This window comes from Rhinoderma darwinii, unplaced genomic scaffold, assembly GCF_050947455.1.
Source record: "Rhinoderma darwinii isolate aRhiDar2 unplaced genomic scaffold, aRhiDar2.hap1 Scaffold_572, whole genome shotgun sequence".
NCBI lineage: Eukaryota > Metazoa > Chordata > Amphibia > Anura > Rhinodermatidae > Rhinoderma > Rhinoderma darwinii.
The window spans coordinates 57126-77558 of NW_027464125.1; the positions used below are offsets into that span (position 1 = coordinate 57126).

At 47.6% G+C, this 20433-nt stretch overlaps 13 non-coding genes across 13 annotated transcripts; all 13 read left to right on the forward strand.

Moving 5' to 3' along the window:
- Positions 1-314: 314 nt before the first annotated feature.
- On the forward strand, positions 315-505 carry LOC142724176 (U2 spliceosomal RNA). The gene has a single exon (XR_012876015.1). It is a non-coding gene; the product is annotated as a U2 spliceosomal RNA (small nuclear RNA).
- Positions 506-1781: 1276 nt separating this feature from the next.
- Positions 1782-1972, forward strand: LOC142724177 (U2 spliceosomal RNA). The gene has a single exon (XR_012876016.1). It is a non-coding gene; the product is annotated as a U2 spliceosomal RNA (small nuclear RNA).
- A 1284-nt stretch (positions 1973-3256) lies between these two features.
- Positions 3257-3447, forward strand: LOC142724178 (U2 spliceosomal RNA). The gene has a single exon (XR_012876017.1). It is a non-coding gene; the product is annotated as a U2 spliceosomal RNA (small nuclear RNA).
- A 1312-nt stretch (positions 3448-4759) lies between these two features.
- On the forward strand, positions 4760-4950 carry LOC142724179 (U2 spliceosomal RNA). Its single transcript, XR_012876018.1, has one exon. It is a non-coding gene; the product is annotated as a U2 spliceosomal RNA (small nuclear RNA).
- A 1292-nt stretch (positions 4951-6242) lies between these two features.
- On the forward strand, positions 6243-6433 carry LOC142724180 (U2 spliceosomal RNA). Its single transcript, XR_012876019.1, has one exon. It is a non-coding gene; the product is annotated as a U2 spliceosomal RNA (small nuclear RNA).
- A 1304-nt stretch (positions 6434-7737) lies between these two features.
- Positions 7738-7928, forward strand: LOC142724181 (U2 spliceosomal RNA). Its single transcript, XR_012876020.1, has one exon. It is a non-coding gene; the product is annotated as a U2 spliceosomal RNA (small nuclear RNA).
- Positions 7929-9232: 1304 nt separating this feature from the next.
- LOC142724182 (U2 spliceosomal RNA) lies at positions 9233-9423 on the forward strand. The gene has a single exon (XR_012876021.1). It is a non-coding gene; the product is annotated as a U2 spliceosomal RNA (small nuclear RNA).
- A 1284-nt stretch (positions 9424-10707) lies between these two features.
- Positions 10708-10898, forward strand: LOC142724183 (U2 spliceosomal RNA). Its single transcript, XR_012876022.1, has one exon. It is a non-coding gene; the product is annotated as a U2 spliceosomal RNA (small nuclear RNA).
- Positions 10899-12199: 1301 nt separating this feature from the next.
- Positions 12200-12390, forward strand: LOC142724187 (U2 spliceosomal RNA). Its single transcript, XR_012876024.1, has one exon. It is a non-coding gene; the product is annotated as a U2 spliceosomal RNA (small nuclear RNA).
- Positions 12391-13698: 1308 nt separating this feature from the next.
- LOC142724188 (U2 spliceosomal RNA) lies at positions 13699-13889 on the forward strand. The gene has a single exon (XR_012876025.1). It is a non-coding gene; the product is annotated as a U2 spliceosomal RNA (small nuclear RNA).
- Positions 13890-15177: 1288 nt separating this feature from the next.
- LOC142724189 (U2 spliceosomal RNA) lies at positions 15178-15368 on the forward strand. Its single transcript, XR_012876026.1, has one exon. It is a non-coding gene; the product is annotated as a U2 spliceosomal RNA (small nuclear RNA).
- Positions 15369-16660: 1292 nt separating this feature from the next.
- Positions 16661-16851, forward strand: LOC142724190 (U2 spliceosomal RNA). The gene has a single exon (XR_012876027.1). It is a non-coding gene; the product is annotated as a U2 spliceosomal RNA (small nuclear RNA).
- Positions 16852-18151: 1300 nt separating this feature from the next.
- Positions 18152-18342, forward strand: LOC142724191 (U2 spliceosomal RNA). Its single transcript, XR_012876028.1, has one exon. It is a non-coding gene; the product is annotated as a U2 spliceosomal RNA (small nuclear RNA).
- The last annotated feature ends 2091 nt before the right edge of the window (positions 18343-20433 follow it).

Below are 20433 nucleotides of genomic sequence, written 5' to 3' on the forward strand. Positions count from 1 at the left end.
TGAAGGAACAAGGGGTGGCTGTGGGCATGCACTTGCTGCCGCTGCCAGTGTTTATCTGCATGGCAGCAGGGCATTTGGGCGTTGCCAGGAAGGCGTTTTTATGTAGATTCCTCCTCTTTCAGCACTGCATTGTGGTGCAAGCAAAAGAAGCAAATCCTGTCTGGCTTCCTCTCCGGCCTTTATTCACCTCCCGTGTAGCTGTGAGTGTGTGAGCCTGCAGGGCCCCATGGAATTGCCTAGAAGTAGGCTGAATCGCTGCAAGGGCTGAACAGCAGTATCGGGCAGGCTCGGGCAACGCGCGGCCCGTTCGGGTTATCGCTTCTCGGCCTTTTGGCTAAGATCAAGTGTAGTATCTGTTCTTATCAGTTTAATATCTGATACGTCCCCTATCTGGGGACCATATATTAAATGGATTTTTAGAACAGGGAGATGGAAATAGAGCTTGCTCTGTCCACTCCACGCATTGACCTGGTATTGCAGTATTTCCAGGACCGGTGCACCCTTTCCTTATGTGTTGACTAAAAGCAGATTCCAAAAGTGTTTTTTGTCTTTGCTATTGTTTCTGTCTTTCTGAAGGGATCTCCCCTTTTAATCCCATTATTTCAACACCTGTTGGACAATGCATGAGTGATAATGAGCTCATTGATTAAATGCAATTAATGAATAGATTGCCACCTCTTGTTGTGTGTCGTCTGTGTTTCTGTGTTTCCGGCATTTCACATTGGAACACCTCATTCACCTTCCTTGTCTTCTCTCCGCCCTCCCTTTTAGGTAAGTTAAAGAGCTGCACCTGAGCCAGCCACTGATTGATTGATTGATTGATTGATTGATTGATTGATTGATGCAGCACAACAGTCAAATAGTGGAGTGGAGTAGGGGAACAGCAAACAGCCAATAAAGCAGCCCGCCCGCTCGCCTGCCCGCCACAATGGACCTACCTGTGTACACTAGATGGATGTGATGGAATGTACTGTCGTCCCTACATTTCAAGAAGAAGTAAGAATTGCAGTTGCAACAAAGCCTTGCTTGCCTACAAAGAGAGCAGCAATTTGGATTTGTTACTATGTTACCTAGAAGAATAACAAACTGTGCAAGGATGGAGGTTGTAGGAGCAAGGAGAAGTTGTCTGTAAAGTTGGTGGATGCCTATTTTCCATTTTGCAGTCCCTTGTCTCCCTCTTGTGGCCTCCTGGAGGCAACTAGCTGTGCAAAAAAAAGACAGCCTGGCGGCCGGCTGTTGCAGTGTTGCCCTCTCAGGCAACACTGAGTGACTGACTGAGCCTCACCGTCTTATATAAAGTTCAGACGGAACTTTGCACGTGTCATAGTGGAGCCCTCAGGATTCCAGAGCCAGCTTTCTGACATCATAATGGGGCCTCAGAGATAAAAGCCTGGGCCCAGGCAGTGTTGGTCAGTGCTGCTCAGCAGGCAGCACTGGACTGGACTGGATTACAGCTGATACAAGGTGTGAAGGAACAAGGGGTGGCTGTGGGCATGCACTTGCTGCCGCTGCCAGTGTTTATCTGCATGGCAGCAGGGCATTTGGGCGTTGCCAGGAAGGCGTTTTTATGTAGATTCCTCCTCTTTCAGCACTGCATTGTGGTGCAAGCAAAAGAAGCAAATCCTGTCTGGCTTCCTCTCCGGCCTTTATTCACCTCCCGTGTAGCTGTGAGTGTGTGAGCCTGCAGGGCCCCATGGAATTGCCTAGAAGTAGGCTGAATCGCTGCAAGGGCTGAACAGCAGTATCGGGCAGGCTCGGGCAACGCGCGGCCCGTTCGGGTTATCGCTTCTCGGCCTTTTGGCTAAGATCAAGTGTAGTATCTGTTCTTATCAGTTTAATATCTGATACGTCCCCTATCTGGGGACCATATATTAAATGGATTTTTAGAACAGGGAGATGGAAATAGAGCTTGCTCTGTCCACTCCACGCATTGACCTGGTATTGCAGTATTTCCAGGACCGGTGCACCCTTTCCTTATGTGTTGACTAAAAGCAGATTCCAAAAGTGTTTTTTGTCTTTGCTATTGTTTCTGTCTTTCTGAAGGGATCTCCCCTTTTAATCCCATTATTTCAACACCTGTTGGACAATGCATGAGTGATAATGAGCTCATTGATTAAATGCAATTAATGAATAGATTGCCACCTCTTGTTGTGTGTCGTCTGTGTTTCTGTGTTTCCGGCATTTCACATTGGAACACCTCATTCACCTTCCTTGTCTTCTCTCCGCCCTCCCTTTTAGGTAAGTTAAAGAGCTGCACCTGAGCCAGCCACTGATTGATTGATTGATTGATTGATTGATTGATTGATTGATTGATTGATGCAGCACAACAGTCAAATAGTGGAGTGGAGTAGGGGAACAGCAAACAGCCAATAAAGCAGCCCGCCCGCTCGCCTGCCCGCCACAATGGACCTACCTGTGTACACTAGATGGATGTGATGGAATGTACTGTCGTCCCTACATTTCAAGAAGAAGTAAGAATTGCAGTTGCAACAAAGCCTTGCTTGCCTACAAAGAGAGCAGCAATTTGGATTTGTTACTATGTTACCTAGAAGAATAACAAACTGTGCAAGGATGGAGGTTGTAGGAGCAAGGAGAAGTTGTCTGTAAAGTTGGTGGATGCCTATTTTCCATTTTGCAGTCCCTTGTCTCCCTCTTGTGGCCTCCTGGAGGCAACTAGCTGTGCAAAAAAAAGACAGCCTGGCGGCCGGCTGTTGCAGTGTTGCCCTCTCAGGCAACACTGAGTGACTGACTGAGCCTCACCGTCTTATATAAAGTTCAGACGGAACTTTGCACGTGTCATAGTGGAGCCCTCAGGATTCCAGAGCCAGCTTTCTGACATCATAATGGGGCCTCAGAGATAAAAGCCTGGGCCCAGGCAGTGTTGGTCAGTGCTGCTCAGCAGGCAGCACTGGACTGGACTGGATTACAGCTGATACAAGGTGTGAAGGAACAAGGGGTGGCTGTGGGCATGCACTTGCTGCCGCTGCCAGTGTTTATCTGCATGGCAGCAGGGCATTTGGGCGTTGCCAGGAAGGCGTTTTTATGTAGATTCCTCCTCTTTCAGCACTGCATTGTGGTGCAAGCAAAAGAAGCAAATCCTGTCTGGCTTCCTCTCCGGCCTTTATTCACCTCCCGTGTAGCTGTGAGTGTGTGAGCCTGCAGGGCCCCATGGAATTGCCTAGAAGTAGGCTGAATCGCTGCAAGGGCTGAACAGCAGTATCGGGCAGGCTCGGGCAACGCGCGGCCCGTTCGGGTTATCGCTTCTCGGCCTTTTGGCTAAGATCAAGTGTAGTATCTGTTCTTATCAGTTTAATATCTGATACGTCCCCTATCTGGGGACCATATATTAAATGGATTTTTAGAACAGGGAGATGGAAATAGAGCTTGCTCTGTCCACTCCACGCATTGACCTGGTATTGCAGTATTTCCAGGACCGGTGCACCCTTTCCTTATGTGTTGACTAAAAGCAGATTCCAAAAGTGTTTTTTGTCTTTGCTATTGTTTCTGTCTTTCTGAAGGGATCTCCCCTTTTAATCCCATTATTTCAACACCTGTTGGACAATGCATGAGTGATAATGAGCTCATTGATTAAATGCAATTAATGAATAGATTGCCACCTCTTGTTGTGTGTCGTCTGTGTTTCTGTGTTTCCGGCATTTCACATTGGAACACCTCATTCACCTTCCTTGTCTTCTCTCCGCCCTCCCTTTTAGGTAAGTTAAAGAGCTGCACCTGAGCCAGCCACTGATTGATTGATTGATTGATTGATTGATTGATTGATTGATTGATTGATTGATTGATTGATTGATTGATTGATTGATGCAGCACAACAGTCAAATAGTGGAGTGGAGTAGGGGAACAGCAAACAGCCAATAAAGCAGCCCGCCCGCTCGCCTGCCCGCCACAATGGACCTACCTGTGTACACTAGATGGATGTGATGGAATGTACTGTCGTCCCTACATTTCAAGAAGAAGTAAGAATTGCAGTTGCAACAAAGCCTTGCTTGCCTACAAAGAGAGCAGCAATTTGGATTTGTTACTATGTTACCTAGAAGAATAACAAACTGTGCAAGGATGGAGGTTGTAGGAGCAAGGAGAAGTTGTCTGTAAAGTTGGTGGATGCCTATTTTCCATTTTGCAGTCCCTTGTCTCCCTCTTGTGGCCTCCTGGAGGCAACTAGCTGTGCAAAAAAAAGACAGCCTGGCGGCCGGCTGTTGCAGTGTTGCCCTCTCAGGCAACACTGAGTGACTGACTGAGCCTCACCGTCTTATATAAAGTTCAGACGGAACTTTGCACGTGTCATAGTGGAGCCCTCAGGATTCCAGAGCCAGCTTTCTGACATCATAATGGGGCCTCAGAGATAAAAGCCTGGGCCCAGGCAGTGTTGGTCAGTGCTGCTCAGCAGGCAGCACTGGACTGGACTGGATTACAGCTGATACAAGGTGTGAAGGAACAAGGGGTGGCTGTGGGCATGCACTTGCTGCCGCTGCCAGTGTTTATCTGCATGGCAGCAGGGCATTTGGGCGTTGCCAGGAAGGCGTTTTTATGTAGATTCCTCCTCTTTCAGCACTGCATTGTGGTGCAAGCAAAAGAAGCAAATCCTGTCTGGCTTCCTCTCCGGCCTTTATTCACCTCCCGTGTAGCTGTGAGTGTGTGAGCCTGCAGGGCCCCATGGAATTGCCTAGAAGTAGGCTGAATCGCTGCAAGGGCTGAACAGCAGTATTGGGCAGGCTCGGGCAACGCGCGGCCCGTTCGGGTTATCGCTTCTCGGCCTTTTGGCTAAGATCAAGTGTAGTATCTGTTCTTATCAGTTTAATATCTGATACGTCCCCTATCTGGGGACCATATATTAAATGGATTTTTAGAACAGGGAGATGGAAATAGAGCTTGCTCTGTCCACTCCACGCATTGACCTGGTATTGCAGTATTTCCAGGACCGGTGCACCCTTTCCTTATGTGTTGACTAAAAGCAGATTCCAAAAGTGTTTTTTGTCTTTGCTATTGTTTCTGTCTTTCTGAAGGGATCTCCCCTTTTAATCCCATTATTTCAACACCTGTTGGACAATGCATGAGTGATAATGAGCTCATTGATTAAATGCAATTAATGAATAGATTGCCACCTCTTGTTGTGTGTCGTCTGTGTTTCTGTGTTTCCGGCATTTCACATTGGAACACCTCATTCACCTTCCTTGTCTTCTCTCCGCCCTCCCTTTTAGGTAAGTTAAAGAGCTGCACCTGAGCCAGCCACTGATTGATTGATTGATTGATTGATTGATTGATTGATTGATTGATTGATGCAGCACAACAGTCAAATAGTGGAGTGGAGTAGGGGAACAGCAAACAGCCAATAAAGCAGCCCGCCCGCTCGCCTGCCCGCCACAATGGACCTACCTGTGTACACTAGATGGATGTGATGGAATGTACTGTCGTCCCTACATTTCAAGAAGAAGTAAGAATTGCAGTTGCAACAAAGCCTTGCTTGCCTACAAAGAGAGCAGCAATTTGGATTTGTTACTATGTTACCTAGAAGAATAACAAACTAACAAACTGTGCAAGGATGGAGGTTGTAGGAGCAAGGAGAAGTTGTCTGTAAAGTTGGTGGATGCCTATTTTCCATTTTGCAGTCCCTTGTCTCCCTCTTGTGGCCTCCTGGAGGCAACTAGCTGTGCAAAAAAAAGACAGCCTGGCGGCCGGCTGTTGCAGTGTTGCCCTCTCAGGCAACACTGAGTGACTGACTGAGCCTCACCATCTTATATAAAGTTCAGACGGAACTTTGCACGTGTCATAGTGGAGCCCTCAGGATTCCAGAGCCAGCTTTCTGACATCATAATGGGGCCTCAGAGATAAAAGCCTGGGCCCAGGCAGTGTTGGTCAGTGCTGCTCAGCAGGCAGCACTGGACTGGACTGGATTACAGCTGATACAAGGTGTGAAGGAACAAGGGGTGGCTGTGGGCATGCACTTGCTGCCGCTGCCAGTGTTTATCTGCATGGCAGCAGGGCATTTGGGCGTTGCCAGGAAGGCGTTTTTATGTAGATTCCTCCTCTTTCAGCACTGCATTGTGGTGCAAGCAAAAGAAGCAAATCCTGTCTGGCTTCCTCTCCGGCCTTTATTCACCTCCCGTGTAGCTGTGAGTGTGTGAGCCTGCAGGGCCCCATGGAATTGCCTAGAAGTAGGCTGAATCGCTGCAAGGGCTGAACAGCAGTATCGGGCAGGCTCGGGCAACGCGCGGCCCGTTCGGGTTATCGCTTCTCGGCCTTTTGGCTAAGATCAAGTGTAGTATCTGTTCTTATCAGTTTAATATCTGATACGTCCCCTATCTGGGGACCATATATTAAATGGATTTTTAGAACAGGGAGATGGAAATAGAGCTTGCTCTGTCCACTCCACGCATTGACCTGGTATTGCAGTATTTCCAGGACCGGTGCACCCTTTCCTTATGTGTTGACTAAAAGCAGATTCCAAAAGTGTTTTTTGTCTTTGCTATTGTTTCTGTCTTTCTGAAGGGATCTCCCCTTTTAATCCCATTATTTCAACACCTGTTGGACAATGCATGAGTGATAATGAGCTCATTGATTAAATGCAATTAATGAATAGATTGCCACCTCTTGTTGTGTGTCGTCTGTGTTTCTGTGTTTCCGGCATTTCACATTGGAACACCTCATTCACCTTCCTTGTCTTCTCTCCGCCCTCCCTTTTAGGTAAGTTAAAGAGCTGCACCTGAGCCAGCCACTGATTGATTGATTGATTGATTGATTGATTGATTGATTGATTGATTGATTGATTGATTGATTGATTGATGCAGCACAACAGTCAAATAGTGGAGTGGAGTAGGGGAACAGCAAACAGCCAATAAAGCAGCCCGCCCGCTCGCCTGCCCGCCACAATGGACCTACCTGTGTACACTAGATGGATGTGATGGAATGTACTGTCGTCCCTACATTTCAAGAAGAAGTAAGAATTGCAGTTGCAACAAAGCCTTGCTTGCCTACAAAGAGAGCAGCAATTTGGATTTGTTACTATGTTACCTAGAAGAATAACAAACTGTGCAAGGATGGAGGTTGTAGGAGCAAGGAGAAGTTGTCTGTAAAGTTGGTGGATGCCTATTTTCCATTTTGCAGTCCCTTGTCTCCCTCTTGTGGCCTCCTGGAGGCAACTAGCTGTGCAAAAAAAAGACAGCCTGGCGGCCGGCTGTTGCAGTGTTGCCCTCTCAGGCAACACTGAGTGACTGACTGAGCCTCACCGTCTTATATAAAGTTCAGACGGAACTTTGCACGTGTCATAGTGGAGCCCTCAGGATTCCAGAGCCAGCTTTCTGACATCATAATGGGACCTCAGAGATAAAAGCCTGGGCCCAGGCAGTGTTGGTCAGTGCTGCTCAGCAGGCAGCACTGGACTGGACTGGATTACAGCTGATACAAGGTGTGAAGGAACAAGGGGTGGCTGTGGGCATGCACTTGCTGCCGCTGCCAGTGTTTATCTGCATGGCAGCAGGGCATTTGGGCGTTGCCAGGAAGGCGTTTTTATGTAGATTCCTCCTCTTTCAGCACTGCATTGTGGTGCAAGCAAAAGAAGCAAATCCTGTCTGGCTTCCTCTCCGGCCTTTATTCACCTCCCGTGTAGCTGTGAGTGTGTGAGCCTGCAGGGCCCCATGGAATTGCCTAGAAGTAGGCTGAATCGCTGCAAGGGCTGAACAGCAGTATCGGGCAGGCTCGGGCAACGCGCGGCCCGTTCGGGTTATCGCTTCTCGGCCTTTTGGCTAAGATCAAGTGTAGTATCTGTTCTTATCAGTTTAATATCTGATACGTCCCCTATCTGGGGACCATATATTAAATGGATTTTTAGAACAGGGAGATGGAAATAGAGCTTGCTCTGTCCACTCCACGCATTGACCTGGTATTGCAGTATTTCCAGGACCGGTGCACCCTTTCCTTATGTGTTGACTAAAAGCAGATTCCAAAAGTGTTTTTTGTCTTTGCTATTGTTTCTGTCTTTCTGAAGGGATCTCCCCTTTTAATCCCATTATTTCAACACCTGTTGGACAATGCATGAGTGATAATGAGCTCATTGATTAAATGCAATTAATGAATAGATTGCCACCTCTTGTTGTGTGTCGTCTGTGTTTCTGTGTTTCCGGCATTTCACATTGGAACACCTCATTCACCTTCCTTGTCTTCTCTCCGCCCTCCCTTTTAGGTAAGTTAAAGAGCTGCACCTGAGCCAGCCACTGATTGATTGATTGATTGATTGATTGATTGATTGATTGATTGATTGATTGATTGATTGATTGATTGATGCAGCACAACAGTCAAATAGTGGAGTGGAGTAGGGGAACAGCAAACAGCCAATAAAGCAGCCCGCCCGCTCGCCTGCCCGCCACAATGGACCTACCTGTGTACACTAGATGGATGTGATGGAATGTACTGTTGTCCCTACATTTCAAGAAGAAGTAAGAATTGCAGTTGCAACAAAGCCTTGCTTGCCTACAAAGAGAGCAGCAATTTGGATTTGTTACTATGTTACCTAGAAGAATAACAAACTGTGCAAGGATGGAGGTTGTAGGAGCAAGGAGAAGTTGTCTGTAAAGTTGGTGGATGCCTATTTTCCATTTTGCAGTCCCTTGTCTCCCTCTTGTGGCCTCCTGGAGGCAACTAGCTGTGCAAAAAAAAGACAGCCTGGCGGCCGGCTGTTGCAGTGTTGCCCTCTCAGGCAACACTGAGTGACTGACTGAGCCTCACCGTCTTATATAAAGTTCAGACGGAACTTTGCACGTGTCATAGTGGAGCCCTCAGGATTCCAGAGCCAGCTTTCTGACATCATAATGGGACCTCAGAGATAAAAGCCTGGGCCCAGGCAGTGTTGGTCAGTGCTGCTCAGCAGGCAGCACTGGACTGGACTGGATTACAGCTGATACAAGGTGTGAAGGAACAAGGGGTGGCTGTGGGCATGCACTTGCTGCCGCTGCCAGTGTTTATCTGCATGGCAGCAGGGCATTTGGGCGTTGCCAGGAAGGCGTTTTTATGTAGATTCCTCCTCTTTCAGCACTGCATTGTGGTGCAAGCAAAAGAAGCAAATCCTGTCTGGCTTCCTCTCCGGCCTTTATTCACCTCCCGTGTAGCTGTGAGTGTGTGAGCCTGCAGGGCCCCATGGAATTGCCTAGAAGTAGGCTGAATCGCTGCAAGGGCTGAACAGCAGTATCGGGCAGGCTCGGGCAACGCGCGGCCCGTTCGGGTTATCGCTTCTCGGCCTTTTGGCTAAGATCAAGTGTAGTATCTGTTCTTATCAGTTTAATATCTGATACGTCCCCTATCTGGGGACCATATATTAAATGGATTTTTAGAACAGGGAGATGGAAATAGAGCTTGCTCTGTCCACTCCACGCATTGACCTGGTATTGCAGTATTTCCAGGACCGGTGCACCCTTTCCTTATGTGTTGACTAAAAGCAGATTCCAAAAGTGTTTTTTGTCTTTGCTATTGTTTCTGTCTTTCTGAAGGGATCTCCCCTTTTAATCCCATTATTTCAACACCTGTTGGACAATGCATGAGTGATAATGAGCTCATTGATTAAATGCAATTAATGAATAGATTGCCACCTCTTGTTGTGTGTCGTCTGTGTTTCTGTGTTTCCGGAATTTCACATTGGAACACCTCATTCACCTTCCTTGTCTTCTCTCCGCCCTCCCTTTTAGGTAAGTTAAAGAGCTGCACCTGAGCCAGCCACTGATTGATTGATTGATTGATTGATTGATTGATTGATTGATTGATTGATGCAGCACAACAGTCAAATAGTGGAGTGGAGTAGGGGAACAGCAAACAGCCAATAAAGCAGCCCGCCCGCTCGCCTGCCCGCCACAATGGACCTACCTGTGTACACTAGATGGATGTGATGGAATGTACTGTTGTCCCTACATTTCAAGAAGAAGTAAGAATTGCAGTTGCAACAAAGCCTTGCTTGCCTACAAAGAGAGCAGCAATTTGGATTTGTTACTATGTTACCTAGAAGAATAACAAACTGTGCAAGGATGGAGGTTGTAGGAGCAAGGAGAAGTTGTCTGTAAAGTTGGTGGATGCCTATTTTCCATTTTGCAGTCCCTTGTCTCCCTCTTGTGGCCTCCTGGAGGCAACTAGCTGTGCAAAAAAAAGACAGCCTGGCGGCCGGCTGTTGCAGTGTTGCCCTCTCAGGCAACACTGAGTGACTGACTGAGCCTCACCGTCTTATATAAAGTTCAGACGGAACTTTGCACGTGTCATAGTGGAGCCCTCAGGATTCCAGAGCCAGCTTTCTGACATCATAATGGGGCCTCAGAGATAAAAGCCTGGGCCCAGGCAGTGTTGGTCAGTGCTGCTCAGCAGGCAGCACTGGACTGGACTGGATTACAGCTGATACAAGGTGTGAAGGAACAAGGGGTGGCTGTGGGCATGCACTTGCTGCCGCTGCCAGTGTTTATCTGCATGGCAGCAGGGCATTTGGGCGTTGCCAGGAAGGCGTTTTTATGTAGATTCCTCCTCTTTCAGCACTGCATTGTGGTGCAAGCAAAAGAAGCAAATCCTGTCTGGCTTCCTCTCCGGCCTTTATTCACCTCCCGTGTAGCTGTGAGTGTGTGAGCCTGCAGGGCCCCATGGAATTGCCTAGAAGTAGGCTGAATCGCTGCAAGGGCTGAACAGCAGTATCGGGCAGGCTCGGGCAACGCGCGGCCCGTTCGGGTTATCGCTTCTCGGCCTTTTGGCTAAGATCAAGTGTAGTATCTGTTCTTATCAGTTTAATATCTGATACGTCCCCTATCTGGGGACCATATATTAAATGGATTTTTAGAACAGGGAGATGGAAATAGAGCTTGCTCTGTCCACTCCACGCATTGACCTGGTATTGCAGTATTTCCAGGACCGGTGCACCCTTTCCTTATGTGTTGACTAAAAGCAGATTCCAAAAGTGTTTTTTGTCTTTGCTATTTGTTTCTGTCTTTCTGAAGGGATCTCCCCTTTTAATCCCATTATTTCAACACCTGTTGGACAATGCATGAGTGATAATGAGCTCATTGATTAAATGCAATTAATGAATAGATTGCCACCTCTTGTTGTGTGTCGTCTGTGTTTCTGTGTTTCCGGCATTTCACATTGGAACACCTCATTCACCTTCCTTGTCTTCTCTCCGCCCTCCCTTTTAGGTAAGTTAAAGAGCTGCACCTGAGCCAGCCACTGATTGATTGATTGATTGATTGATTGATTGATTGATTGATTGATTGATTGATTGATTGATTGATGCAGCACAACAGTCAAATAGTGGAGTGGAGTAGGGGAACAGCAAACAGCCAATAAAGCAGCCCGCCCGCTCGCCTGCCCGCCACAATGGACCTACCTGTGTACACTAGATGGATGTGATGGAATGTACTGTCGTCCCTACATTTCAAGAAGAAGTAAGAATTGCAGTTGCAACAAAGCCTTGCTTGCCTACAAAGAGAGCAGCAATTTGGATTTGTTACTATGTTACCTAGAAGAATAACAAACTGTGCAAGGATGGAGGTTGTAGGAGCAAGGAGAAGTTGTCTGTAAAGTTGGTGGATGCCTATTTTCCATTTTGCAGTCCCTTGTCTCCCTCTTGTGGCCTCCTGGAGGCAACTAGCTGTGCAAAAAAAAGACAGCCTGGCGGCCGGCTGTTGCAGTGTTGCCCTCTCAGGCAACACTGAGTGACTGACTGAGCCTCACCGTCTTATATAAAGTTCAGACGGAACTTTGCACGTGTCATAGTGGAGCCCTCAGGATTCCAGAGCCAGCTTTCTGACATCATAATGGGGCCTCAGAGATAAAAGCCTGGGCCCAGGCAGTGTTGGTCAGTGCTGCTCAGCAGGCAGCACTGGACTGGACTGGATTACAGCTGATACAAGGTGTGAAGGAACAAGGGGTGGCTGTGGGCATGCACTTGCTGCCGCTGCCAGTGTTTATCTGCATGGCAGCAGGGCATTTGGGCGTTGCCAGGAAGGCGTTTTTATGTAGATTCCTCCTCTTTCAGCACTGCATTGTGGTGCAAGCAAAAGAAGCAAATCCTGTCTGGCTTCCTCTCCGGCCTTTATTCACCTCCCGTGTAGCTGTGAGTGTGTGAGCCTGCAGGGCCCCATGGAATTGCCTAGAAGTAGGCTGAATCGCTGCAAGGGCTGAACAGCAGTATCGGGCAGGCTCGGGCAACGCGCGGCCCGTTCGGGTTATCGCTTCTCGGCCTTTTGGCTAAGATCAAGTGTAGTATCTGTTCTTATCAGTTTAATATCTGATACGTCCCCTATCTGGGGACCATATATTAAATGGATTTTTAGAACAGGGAGATGGAAATAGAGCTTGCTCTGTCCACTCCACGCATTGACCTGGTATTGCAGTATTTCCAGGACCGGTGCACCCTTTCCTTATGTGTTGACTAAAAGCAGATTCCAAAAGTGTTTTTTGTCTTTGCTATTGTTTCTGTCTTTCTGAAGGGATCTCCCCTTTTAATCCCATTATTTCAACACCTGTTGGACAATGCATGAGTGATAATGAGCTCATTGATTAAATGCAATTAATGAATAGATTGCCACCTCTTGTTGTGTGTCGTCTGTGTTTCTGTGTTTCCGGCATTTCACATTGGAACACCTCATTCACCTTCCTTGTCTTCTCTCCGCCCTCCCTTTTAGGTAAGTTAAAGAGCTGCACCTGAGCCAGCCACTGATTGATTGATTGATTGATTGATTGATTGATTGATTGATTGATTGATTGATTGATTGATTGATTGATTGATGCAGCACAACAGTCAAATAGTGGAGTGGAGTAGGGGAACAGCAAACAGCCAATAAAGCAGCCCGCCCGCTCGCCTGCCCGCCACAATGGACCTACCTGTGTACACTAGATGGATGTGATGGAATGTACTGTCGTCCCTACATTTCAAGAAGAAGTAAGAATTGCAGTTGCAACAAAGCCTTGCTTGCCTACAAAGAGAGCAGCAATTTGGATTTGTTACTATGTTACCTAGAAGAATAACAAACTGTGCAAGGATGGAGGTTGTAGGAGCAAGGAGAAGTTGTCTGTAAAGTTGGTGGATGCCTATTTTCCATTTTGCAGTCCCTTGTCTCCCTCTTGTGGCCTCCTGGAGGCAACTAGCTGTGCAAAAAAAAGACAGCCTGGCGGCCGGCTGTTGCAGTGTTGCCCTCTCAGGCAACACTGAGTGACTGACTGAGCCTCACCGTCTTATATAAAGTTCAGACGGAACTTTGCACGTGTCATAGTGGAGCCCTCAGGATTCCAGAGCCAGCTTTCTGACATCATAATGGGGCCTCAGAGATAAAAGCCTGGGCCCAGGCAGTGTTGGTCAGTGCTGCTCAGCAGGCAGCACTGGACTGGACTGGATTACAGCTGATACAAGGTGTGAAGGAACAAGGGGTGGCTGTGGGCATGCACTTGCTGCCGCTGCCAGTGTTTATCTGCATGGCAGCAGGGCATTTGGGCGTTGCCAGGAAGGCGTTTTTATGTAGATTCCTCCTCTTTCAGCACTGCATTGTGGTGCAAGCAAAAGAAGCAAATCCTGTCTGGCTTCCTCTCCGGCCTTTATTCACCTCCCGTGTAGCTGTGAGTGTGTGAGCCTGCAGGGCCCCATGGAATTGCCTAGAAGTAGGCTGAATCGCTGCAAGGGCTGAACAGCAGTATCGGGCAGGCTCGGGCAACGCGCGGCCCGTTCGGGTTATCGCTTCTCGGCCTTTTGGCTAAGATCAAGTGTAGTATCTGTTCTTATCAGTTTAATATCTGATACGTCCCCTATCTGGGGACCATATATTAAATGGATTTTTAGAACAGGGAGATGGAAATAGAGCTTGCTCTGTCCACTCCACGCATTGACCTGGTATTGCAGTATTTCCAGGACCGGTGCACCCTTTCCTTATGTGTTGACTAAAAGCAGATTCCAAAAGTGTTTTTTGTCTTTGCTATTGTTTCTGTCTTTCTGAAGGGATCTCCCCTTTTAATCCCATTATTTCAACACCTGTTGGACAATGCATGAGTGATAATGAGCTCATTGATTAAATGCAATTAATGAATAGATTGCCACCTCTTGTTGTGTGTCGTCTGTGTTTCTGTGTTTCCGGCATTTCACATTGGAACACCTCATTCACCTTCCTTGTCTTCTCTCCGCCCTCCCTTTTAGGTAAGTTAAAGAGCTGCACCTGAGCCAGCCACTGATTTTTTGATTGATTGATTGATTGATTGATTGATTGATTGATTGATTGATGCAGCACAACAGTCAAATAGTGGAGTGGAGTAGGGGAACAGCAAACAGCCAATAAAGCAGCCCGCCCGCTCGCCTGCCCGCCACAATGGACCGACCTGTGTACACTAGATGGATGTGATGGAATGTACTGTCGTCCCTACATTTCAAGAAGAAGTAAGAATTGCAGTTGCAACAAAGCCTTGCTTGCCTACAAAGAGAGCAGCAATTTGGATTTGTTACTATGTTACCTAGAAGAATAACAAACTGTGCAAGGATGGAGGTTGTAGGAGCAAGGAGAAGTTGTCTGTAAAGTTGGTGGATGCCTATTTTCCATTTTGCAGTCCCTTGTCTCCCTCTTGTGGCCTCCTGGAGGCAACTAGCTGTGCAAAAAAAAGACAGCCTGGCGGCCGGCTGTTGCAGTGTTGCCCTCTCAGGCAACACTGAGTGACTGACTGAGCCTCACCGTCTTATATAAAGTTCAGACGGAACTTTGCACGTGTCATAGTGGAGCCCTCAGGATTCCAGAGCCAGCTTTCTGACATCATAATGGGGCCTCAGAGATAAAAGCCTGGGCCCAGGCAGTGTTGGTCAGTGCTGCTCAGCAGGCAGCACTGGACTGGACTGGATTACAGCTGATACAAGGTGTGAAGGAACAAGGGGTGGCTGTGGGCATGCACTTGCTGCCGCTGCCAGTGTTTATCTGCATGGCAGCAGGGCATTTGGGCGTTGCCAGGAAGGCGTTTTTATGTAGATTCCTCCTCTTTCAGCACTGCATTGTGGTGCAAGCAAAAGAAGCAAATCCTGTCTGGCTTCCTCTCCGGCCTTTATTCACCTCCCGTGTAGCTGTGAGTGTGTGAGCCTGCAGGGCCCCATGGAATTGCCTAGAAGTAGGCTGAATCGCTGCAAGGGCTGAACAGCAGTATCGGGCAGGCTCGGGCAACGCGCGGCCCGTTCGGGTTATCGCTTCTCGGCCTTTTGGCTAAGATCAAGTGTAGTATCTGTTCTTATCAGTTTAATATCTGATACGTCCCCTATCTGGGGACCATATATTAAATGGATTTTTAGAACAGGGAGATGGAAATAGAGCTTGCTCTGTCCACTCCACGCATTGACCTGGTATTGCAGTATTTCCAGGACCGGTGCACCCTTTCCTTATGTGTTGACTAAAAGCAGATTCCAAAAGTGTTTTTTGTCTTTGCTATTGTTTCTGTCTTTCTGAAGGGATCTCCCCTTTTAATCCCATTATTTCAACACCTGTTGGACAATGCATGAGTGATAATGAGCTCATTGATTAAATGCAATTAATGAATAGATTGCCACCTCTTGTTGTGTGTCGTCTGTGTTTCTGTGTTTCCGGCATTTCACATTGGAACACCTCATTCACCTTCCTTGTCTTCTCTCCGCCCTCCCTTTTAGGTAAGTTAAAGAGCTGCACCTGAGCCAGCCACTGATTGATTGATTGATTGATTGATTGATTGATTGATTGATTGATTGATTGATTGATGCAGCACAACAGTCAAATAGTGGAGTGGAGTAGGGGAACAGCAAACAGCCAATAAAGCAGCCCGCCCGCTCGCCTGCCCGCCACAATGGACCTACCTGTGTACACTAGATGGATGTGATGGAATGTACTGTCGTCCCTACATTTCAAGAAGAAGTAAGAATTGCAGTTGCAACAAAGCCTTGCTTGCCTACAAAGAGAGCAGCAATTTGGATTTGTTACTATGTTACCTAGAAGAATAACAAACTGTGCAAGGATGGAGGTTGTAGGAGCAAGGAGAAGTTGTCTGTAAAGTTGGTGGATGCCTATTTTCCATTTTGCAGTCCCTTGTCTCCCTCTTGTGGCCTCCTGGAGGCAACTAGCTGTGCAAAAAAAAGACAGCCTGGCGGCCGGCTGTTGCAGTGTTGCCCTCTCAGGCAACACTGAGTGACTGACTGAGCCTCACCGTCTTATATAAAGTTCAGACGGAACTTTGCACGTGTCATAGTGGAGCCCTCAGGATTCCAGAGCCAGCTTTCTGACATCATAATGGGACCTCAGAGATAAAAGCCTGGGCCCAGGCAGTGTTGGTCAGTGCTGCTCAGCAGGCAGCACTGGACTGGACTGGATTACAGCTGATACAAGGTGTGAAGGAACAAGGGGTGGCTGTGGGCATGCACTTGCTGCCGCTGCCAGTGTTTATCTGCATGGCAGCAGGGCATTTGGGCGTTGCCAGGAAGGCGTTTTTATGTAGATTCCTCCTCTTTCAGCACTGCATTGTGGTGCAAGCAAAAGAAGCAAATCCTGTCTGGCTTCCTCTCCGGCCTTTATTCACCTCCCGTGTAGCTGTGAGTGTGTGAGCCTGCAGGGCCCCATGGAATTGCCTAGAAGTAGGCTGAATCGCTGCAAGGGCTGAACAGCAGTATCGGGCAGGCTCGGGCAACGCGCGGCCCGTTCGGGTTATCGCTTCTCGGCCTTTTGGCTAAGATCAAGTGTAGTATCTGTTCTTATCAGTTTAATATCTGATACGTCCCCTATCTGGGGACCATATATTAAATGGATTTTTAGAACAGGGAGATGGAAATAGAGCTTGCTCTGTCCACTCCACGCATTGACCTGGTATTGCAGTATTTCCAGGACCGGTGCACCCTTTCCTTATGTGTTGACTAAAAGCAGATTCCAAAAGTGTTTTTTGTCTTTGCTATTGTTTCTGTCTTTCTGAAGGGATCTCCCCTTTTAATCCCATTATTTCAACACCTGTTGGACAATGCATGAGTGATAATGAGCTCATTGATTAAATGCAATTAATGAATAGATTGCCACCTCTTGTTGTGTGTCGTCTGTGTTTCTGTGTTTCCGGCATTTCACATTGGAACACCTCATTCACCTTCCTTGTCTTCTCTCCGCCCTCCCTTTTAGGTAAGTTAAAGAGCTGCACCTGAGCCAGCCACTGATTGATTGATTGATTGATTGATTGATTGATTGATTGATTGATTGATTGATTGATTGATTGATGCAGCACAACAGTCAAATAGTGGAGTGGAGTAGGGGAACAGCAAACAGCCAATAAAGCAGCCCGCCCGCTCGCCTGCCCGCCACAATGGACCTACCTGTGTACACTAGATGGATGTGATGGAATGTACTGTCGTCCCTACATTTCAAGAAGAAGTAAGAATTGCAGTTGCAACAAAGCCTTGCTTGCCTACAAAGAGAGCAGCAATTTGGATTTGTTACTATGTTACCTAGAAGAATAACAAACTGTGCAAGGATGGAGGTTGTAGGAGCAAGGAGAAGTTGTCTGTAAAGTTGGTGGATGCCTATTTTCCATTTTGCAGTCCCTTGTCTCCCTCTTGTGGCCTCCTGGAGGCAACTAGCTGTGCAAAAAAAAGACAGCCTGGCGGCCGGCTGTTGCAGTGTTGCCCTCTCAGGCAACACTGAGTGACTGACTGAGCCTCACCGTCTTATATAAAGTTCAGACGGAACTTTGCACGTGTCATAGTGGAGCCCTCAGGATTCCAGAGCCAGCTTTCTGACATCATAATGGGGCCTCAGAGATAAAAGCCTGGGCCCAGGCAGTGTTGGTCAGTGCTGCTCAGCAGGCAGCACTGGACTGGACTGGATTACAGCTGATACAAGGTGTGAAGGAACAAGGGGTGGCTGTGGGCATGCACTTGCTGCCGCTGCCAGTGTTTATCTGCATGGCAGCAGGGCATTTGGGCGTTGCCAGGAAGGCGTTTTTATGTAGATTCCTCCTCTTTCAGCACTGCATTGTGGTGCAAGCAAAAGAAGCAAATCCTGTCTGGCTTCCTCTCCGGCCTTTATTCACCTCCCGTGTAGCTGTGAGTGTGTGAGCCTGCAGGGCCCCATGGAATTGCCTAGAAGTAGGCTGAATCGCTGCAAGGGCTGAACAGCAGTATCGGGCAGGCTCGGGCAACGCGCGGCCCGTTCGGGTTATCGCTTCTCGGCCTTTTGGCTAAGATCAAGTGTAGTATCTGTTCTTATCAGTTTAATATCTGATACGTCCCCTATCTGGGGACCATATATTAAATGGATTTTTAGAACAGGGAGATGGAAATAGAGCTTGCTCTGTCCACTCCACGCATTGACCTGGTATTGCAGTATTTCCAGGACCGGTGCACCCTTTCCTTATGTGTTGACTAAAAGCAGATTCCAAAAGTGTTTTTTGTCTTTGCTATTGTTTCTGTCTTTCTGAAGGGATCTCCCCTTTTAATCCCATTATTTCAACACCTGTTGGACAATGCATGAGTGATAATGAGCTCATTGATTAAATGCAATTAATGAATAGATTGCCACCTCTTGTTGTGTGTCGTCTGTGTTTCTGTGTTTCCGGCATTTCACATTGGAACACCTCATTCACCTTCCTTGTCTTCTCTCCGCCCTCCCTTTTAGGTAAGTTAAAGAGCTGCACCTGGGGCGTGGCTTGGCAGCCGAGAGACATGGCAGCTTGAACTCGGAGCTCCGGCAACACCAAAGCTACTTTCAAAGCTAGGCTCTTATTCAAGTGATTTCGGCACTTGAAAAAGTGGTTATAACCGCTCATGATGACAAGGGGCAAGAGAAGCCTTAAGCAACAAGGCAAACTGGACTTCTATTTTGAGAAAGACCGGGAGGGAGATGACGGGGCTGCTGGCCTCACATTACTTCCTTCTTCTTCAAGCCCGGGAAAACCAGCTTCACCTCACTCCGCAAGCTCTTCACAGAAGATGAAACGATCCATACTTACCTCAACGGAATCTAGGAGGGCAACACAGACGATAATTTCAGGATCCCGATACAGTCCGTTGGCAGAGGACTGCTTGGAGGAGGTTAGTGACGGAGGCGCCACGAGGTCGACGCCATCTTCCCCTTCACTCAGCCCGGAGAAGCAGCGCTTCAAGTTACAGGAGCAGATAAGTCGAGGTGCCGAGGTAAGAGAGAGAGACTCTCAATCCCGGGGTTCGCCCTCGGGGATTCAGCCACTCAGGGACATCCCCACAAATGATAGTCCAGCATCGGGCACCCTGATGAAAGAAATGCTGACAGCGTTTAGCACCTCTATGCATGCAGAATTCACTGCCTTACTAGCCCCCATTAATGCTACACTACAGGGACTGGGGCAAAGAACTCATCATATGGAGCACAAAATGGGAGAGTTTGCGACATCTCATAATAATCTAGTGGATTCGCATTCAGACATGGCAGCAGAAATTGAAAGTTTGCAAGCCAAAGTAATTGATCTGGAAGATCGTTCCAGGCGGAACAATGTGAAAGTGAGAGGAATTTCGGAGGAGATTCAAAATGTGGATCTCACCAAACATGTGCAAGCACTCATGATGGCAATATTACCATCAAGCTCAGCTACTGACATCATAATAGATAGGGCACACAGATTGCCAAAACCGAAGCACTTACCGGAAACTTTGCCTAGGGATGTCCTTATCAGGATCCACTACTATCACGTCAAGGACGCGTTGATGGCCGCGGTAAGGTCGATGGGGGATATACCGGCACCATATCAACATATCAAATTATATGCAGATCTCTCTTTAGCCACTCTACGCATGCGCAAAAGCTTGGCACCGATAACGGCAACTCTACGAGATCACAATATCGCATATAGATGGGGTTTCCCGGTTAAAATTTTGATACGTCATAACGGAACATTCCATGTTATCTCAAGTCTAGAAGAGGGACGAAAGTTCTTACAATCTAGAAATCTTCCCTACCCGGAGAGGATGGAGGATCAAGAGCGGTTACACAGTCACATTGGGCAAGATTGGCAAAAGGTGCCACCACGAAAGAGACTTCCTCGCTAAAGAGTCTTTAATTCAACGTGACACGGTTGCCGTGTGGGGTTCTGACATGTCTCTGGGATTCGAGCCCTGAGAAATAGTCCCAATTTCCATCAGCAGCTTATGCAGCTGTATATGTGTTCAAAATGTTTGTATGATTGGTGCGACCCTGATAGGGTCTTGAGGCACCCAAATTTGTTGATTTGTTATCAATGTTGTTTAAATAATGCATTGTTGAAGTTGGAAGATAATACCATAGACATACATGGGCCTAAAGGGAGAACTACAAGGTTGCTGTACAGGGGTAAACAAGTAGTTCCTCTCAGATCTGATAAACAGTTAGGACCCATAGGGTCACAGGCATGCCATGGTAGGCCTCAAGGTCATACTCCCGACTCTACTTTATACTGCAATGGTTAAATTTGTATCTATGAATGTGAAAG